General features: G+C 37.0%; 1 protein-coding gene across 1 annotated transcript in view; it reads right to left on the reverse strand.

Moving 5' to 3' along the window:
• Myo3a (myosin IIIA) overlaps window positions 1-6,000 on the reverse strand; it is a 192,198-nt gene that overhangs the window by 136,861 nt on the left and 49,337 nt on the right. The gene's annotated exons all lie outside the window — the stretch shown is intronic.

Raw genomic sequence — 6,000 nt, forward strand, 5'->3', positions numbered from 1 at the left:
GTTATACACACAGCAGTTGAATTGAAAATACACATGTAATTATTTTACATTCATTAACCTTGTTCAAGCTTCAAACTATGTACATTTACCTAAACCAGTACTCACAATGGTACCTGTTCTTTCTAAAAGTTAAATTCATTTTAACTGATCAAAAATCCACAAAATTAGCCAGGCAGAGGTGGCACATGCCTTTAATCCCAGCACTTGGGAGGCAGAGACAGGCAGATTTCTGAGTTTGAGGCCAGCCTGGTTTACAGTGTGAGTTCCAGGACAGCCAGGCCTACACAGAGAAACCATGTCTTGAAAAACAAAACAAAGCAAAACAAAGCAAAGCAAAGCAAAGCAAAGCAAAGCAAAGCAAAGCAAAGCAAAGCAAAGCAAAGCAAAGCAAAGCAAAGCAAAGCAAAGCAAAGCAAAACAAAACAAAACAAAACAAAATTATACACATTTATGGGAAACCTCATGATGTTTCAATATACATACACACAGCAGTGTTTAAATCAACTTAAATGTTCTGTCTCCTCTCCCTAATGTTTCCTTATGTTTAAAGCACTCAAAGCACTTTACGTATATCATCTTACACTCCCAACAACCATCATTAGGATCAGTTCTTTCTTTAGAAAGGTTACAAACTATAATAGACAGGTATGACCATATCCTCTAATCCTCATTCTGTCATTTCCACCTGGTGAGAAATAACTCCTATTATACTTCATAAAAATGTGGATTGAGGTCTCTCCCTTGATTTTCATATACACTCTAGCTCCTCATGAATGAGGCTTGGTCACCTCCAAAGACACTGTGCTCCTGGTCTCTGGGCTTGTCTGCCTCTACCTATGCCACAAGACTTCACTCTCTGATGTACCCTCCCCAGTGAGTCCCATTAAAGCTACTCTTTTGCTGCTTATCCGATGAGCCCAGTAGAGGAAAGCATTCATTGAGACTTCATTCCTTCAAGATAACATCTACTTTTTACTACAAAATTAAAAGGCCAATATGGCCAAATAGACACTTACACGGTTGAGTGGCCATTCTTGGCCAGTCCTGTTGGGACTAGGCTCTGTGTTGTTGAACTTTTATTTCCTTTAATGAAGTTTTTAGCTGGGCACAAATATAGTCTTAATTTATTCTCTTTAAATTTTGCCTGAAAATATTAATTATTTTAAAGAAAAACATTCTTACTATATATCATTTTTCAAAATCAAGGGCAATCATCTAATAAAATTTTAAAGTTCACCCTTAATATTTCCCAACAGAATATTTGATAAAAGACATTAACCCACTTCCAAAACTTTCCTTTACTTCTGTTCCATACATCTTATAATTGAGAAAAATTAAACTAACTTTTAAAAATTAACTTTATGCATTCTATTTTGTTTTATAACTTCTACGAACCAAAGGCAATATAATTAAGGTTGGACTGTATAATAGTATAATAATTTATACAAATAGAATTTAATTGAAAATGATCATAAATTTTTAAAAATTTATTCTAAAGATAGTTGATTCCTTATGAAAAACTAAATTATGTTTGAGCTTTGTTAACTATTTTTTTGTCTCAATTTGATAATGATAGCTTAAGAGTTCAAATGTCTTGTAAATGAGATGTAAGAGGAAGAGGAGAAAAAAGGCCACATATAACCAAGAAAACATCAATATTTGGTTGTAGCATGAAAGTGATATTTTAAGCTAGTCAACATTGTTTTTATCTAGGTATAAATTATCTAGTTATAAAGATTATGCCTCCAGAATTGGCTTCCTTCCTTCTTTCCTTCCTTCCTTCCTTCCTTCCTTTTTTCCTTCCTTCCTTCCTTCCTTCCTTCCTTCCTTCCTTTCCTTCTTTCTTTCTCTCTTTTTTCTTTCTTTTTTTCTTTTTTTTTTGCTAAGTGGTCACATCTGACTTAGTGCTAAAATTTCTAAACAAATATGGCTTGCAAAGTGTTCTTCTTTGTGACACAGGAATGTAAATGGTTAGGACATTAAGAACAGAATATAGGGTGTGACAGGTGACCCTGTGGTGTCATTATTTTTCTTAAAACATGTGAATCATGAATAGAGACACTTAGAAGGCAAAGTATCAGAACTTAGCCAAGCAGCAAGAAGGCCTAATGACTACATCTAGCATGCTCCCTCCTGAGGTCCAGTATGGCCACAGCAGAGACCACACCCCCTGCTTTTCTCTCAGGTCTTTGAGCAGCCAGTACTGTTTGCAACATCCTGATTCAACATTGGTTGGAGTTAGTCTATATTGCTTAGAACAAAGGAACCCAAAATACAAAGTCCCAGTGAGTTTAGACCTTAAACAGTAAGTTCAAAAGGACAATAGGAAATCTTGAGTTTTGAAGGCTGAAGAGGCTCTGGATTTACAGGAAATCATATTACATTTCTAGTTTATAATCATTTGGCACTAAGGATTTTCTGAGACAAACACTTGGCCTCTAAGAGTTTTGATCAAACAGCTTGAATGTGAAGAAAATTCTAAGGAAATCCACTGCCTATAGAAACAAAGGCAGTTCTCTGTACATTTACTAAGAGGGTAAATATATGTTAAGAATCACATTGACAGCCATTTTAAGGGATGGCTTTACAATAATAACTTGACAGAGGTACAACTATTCCTGAATACTAACATTAGTTTCCACACACTCTGGTGGTGATATCCCCTACAAAGAGCGCTGGCAGGGCTCATGTGACAGACTACAATATCCTTAAAGCCTTGTGCATTATTTGGTGTATGCTGAGATCTTTAAGAAGAAGAAGAAAAAAAACCATGTTGCACATTACTTACCCTGGAGAAAACTGTAGTAAACTAGGAAACCACAGAGACACAAATTAAGTGAAAAATGCAACCATGTAGAGAAAGGGATTCTTGGGAATATTAAGTGATTATAACATTAAAATCAGTCACACATTCAATTCTGAGACAGCAAAACCCAGGAAGGCCTTTGCTAAACTCTACATTCAATATACTTCTGCAGTGCCTATTAAGCCTCAAGATAATTTTACCCATAAAGATTCAAATTCAGAGATAGCTTGTCACTAAGTCTAACTTTCCTGTGACTGAATTAACGATGAGAGGAACTCATCTTCTGAGGATTAGCTACATTTCTACTTACCATAAATTCCCATAGGGAAAACAGCTAAGGAGATTAAAAAACACAAAATTATGGAAAATTGGCATAAATTACTTTAAAAGGCTACAAGGATCCAAAGCATGAGTTCAGTAGCCCCAGGAAGTAAAAAGATTAAGAAAGACATTTTTTCCAGAGAGTAATGAAAGGGATAAGTCACCAAAGTGAATAGTTATATAACTGCCTCAAAAGGGAGGATGTGAAAGGCTGGAAAATTCCAGACAGAAAAGTTAAGATAGTGAGGTACTATGGAAAGGAACAGGAGGCCAAAGAGAGATCCAGGCTGAACAGCCAGGGCAACAATCCACTGGAGTCACAGCCACAGGGACATGACACAGGTTTATGCTAATGATCTTCAGGCTTTTTGCTTTGTTGGGCATTTTCTGACTATTCTAGGCCCAGCCAACAAGCCTTGCTGGCTGTTCTTATTGTACAAATCTCAAGTTCAGGAAGAAAGATGCACAGGATTGGCACTCAGGAGTTTCTTTGGTGTTTTAGAGAGATGGTAGAGATATCTAATATGTTAGACGTGTAATATGTAATCTAATATGTGTCAGACATGGTTTGCTACAGCGCATTTAGCAAAATTCTAAAAACAACAAACAACAATGACAAAACTACATGAACGAGAGTTAAATTAAAAATTATGTACAGAACTTTTCACTGTAAAAGGCCACAGAGCACATCATCTCATAGTGTCATTCTGCATTAAGGGAGTGTGACACCTAATGCCCTGTGTGTCTAAGTGATGGTACACAGATATTTGGTCAAACATTATTATGGATATTTCTGTGGAAGTGTTTTTGGATAAATCAGCATTTAATCTTATGGATTATAAGCAGATAACACGTCTGCAATGTGGGTGAGTCTTAATCAATCAGCATAAGGTCTTAATAGACTAAAGGTTGTGCTTCTAAGCAAAAAAAGGGACACTGCTAGCAACCCTTTGGACTTTGACTACAAGGTGTTCCCCATTGCTTACACTGCAAACTGGAGACTGGCCAAGAGTTTCCAGTCCTGTGAGCCAATTCTATGGAATGAGTTTTTTAAGTTACAGACATTCTAGCTTCTGCTTTAAGAGAATGAGGTGCTATGTCGTTGGGGGAAACCAGACCACATCCCCTGCATCTCTTTCTTGATGGTTGGAAAGGAACTCTGCTGTGGCTCTGGAACTCTCCTCTTCTCTCTGTAGCTGTAAGGTTGGCTCCACTTATGCCCAAAGTTAAAGATAACTTTTATCTCGTGTGTCCCTCTTAAAGTCGTCCCTTTTTTGAGAGAAAAGACATTAAAATCTAGAACATTCAGAAGCAGCCCCCTGGTTGGGGATATGGCTCAAGGGTAAAGTGTTTGTTATTCATAAGGCCTGAGATTTTATCCTTAGCCCTGAAAAAGAAAATGTAAAATTAAGACAAAGACAGGGACTTTGATGAGAAGATAGATATCAGGCTTTAGAGGAGCTTAAGGGGATTTTAAGTTTATATTTTAAGGTGACCCTTGGTAGAGAGAAAGCAAGGAAACTGTGCGTGCACATATTCGTATCCACAGAGTCTGCAAAAGGAGGAGAATCTACTTTTCAGAGTTGCTACACCATTAGATTTAAAACTCTAGTTTCAGTAGCAAACAACAAATTCAAAGGCAAACAAAGGACATAGGGAATAAAAGCAAAGAAAAACTAATAAGCCCATAAAAAGCATGCCTGAGAAAGAACTATTCAGACATGTTCAAAGAACTAAACAGAGACACAGAAATACTTGGGTCTAAATGAAATTGCTGACCAATTTAAAAAAAAAAAAACCAACCTAAAAAGAAGCTCTCTGTGATAGTTAATTTTGAGTGTCACATTTGTTGAATGGAGAAATGACTAAAGTAGTGGTTCTCAACCTGTGGGTTGTGACCCCTTTGGGAGTTGAACTACCCTTTCACATGGGTTAATTAAGACCATTGTAAAACACAAATATTTACACTGAGATTCATAACAGTAGCCAGATTACAATTATGAAATAGCAACTTAATAATTTTATGGTTGGCAGGGTCACTGTGACATGAGGGACCATATTAAAGGGTCGCAGCATTGTGAAGTTTGAGAACACTGACCCAGAGCATGAATGAGGTCTACCCTTGGGTTGTCTGTACAAGTATTTCAGAGAAGTTTAAGTGGAGAGGGAAATCTCACCTTAAATGTAGGTGGCAATGGACCATGGGCTGCAGTTCCAGGCTGAATATAAAGATGATAAGGGACAGCAAGCTGAGTACTAGTTTTATTACTACCTGCTTCTTGGTCTACATTGCATGAGGATTCCTACCTCTCTGTCTTGTCACCATTTCCTCTTCTATTCTTTTACCATCATGGCTATACATTCTTAAAATGTGAGGTTGTCTCTGATACTTCATCACAGACATGAAAGAAAAGTAATGAAACACCCACTTATGGGGAAAGTACAAGTGAACAGATTTAAAGGTCTGAGCAAAGCAATTAGTGAGTTTGAAGGAAGAGATTGAGGTGAACAGAGACCAAGAATTTATGAGACATCATTGAGTAGACACATAGAGGCATGGTAGGAATCCAAGGAGAAAAGAGAGAAAGAGGCAAGATTATTCAAAACATAACAGTCAAAATGTTTCTGAATTCTATGGAAGGCATGTATGAACATGTGTGAAGGTTAATAAACTGAAAGTAAGGTGAGATCAAGGACCCTGCTTTGTGTTTGGACCTTTACCAACACCGTCGAGACAGAACCTTGGAAGGAAATCACACAAGTGACTTCAGATACAGGAACTCACAAGATTGGAGTCCATCTCAGAAGGAACTTTGAAGCCAGAGGCAATGGCTAAAATTTTGAGAAATCTACTATGCAAGAATTCTATATCT

This window comes from Grammomys surdaster, unplaced genomic scaffold (assembly GCF_004785775.1).
Source record: "Grammomys surdaster isolate TR1022 unplaced genomic scaffold, NIH_TR_1.0 146, whole genome shotgun sequence".
NCBI classification, from domain to species: Eukaryota; Metazoa; Chordata; class Mammalia; order Rodentia; family Muridae; genus Grammomys; species Grammomys surdaster.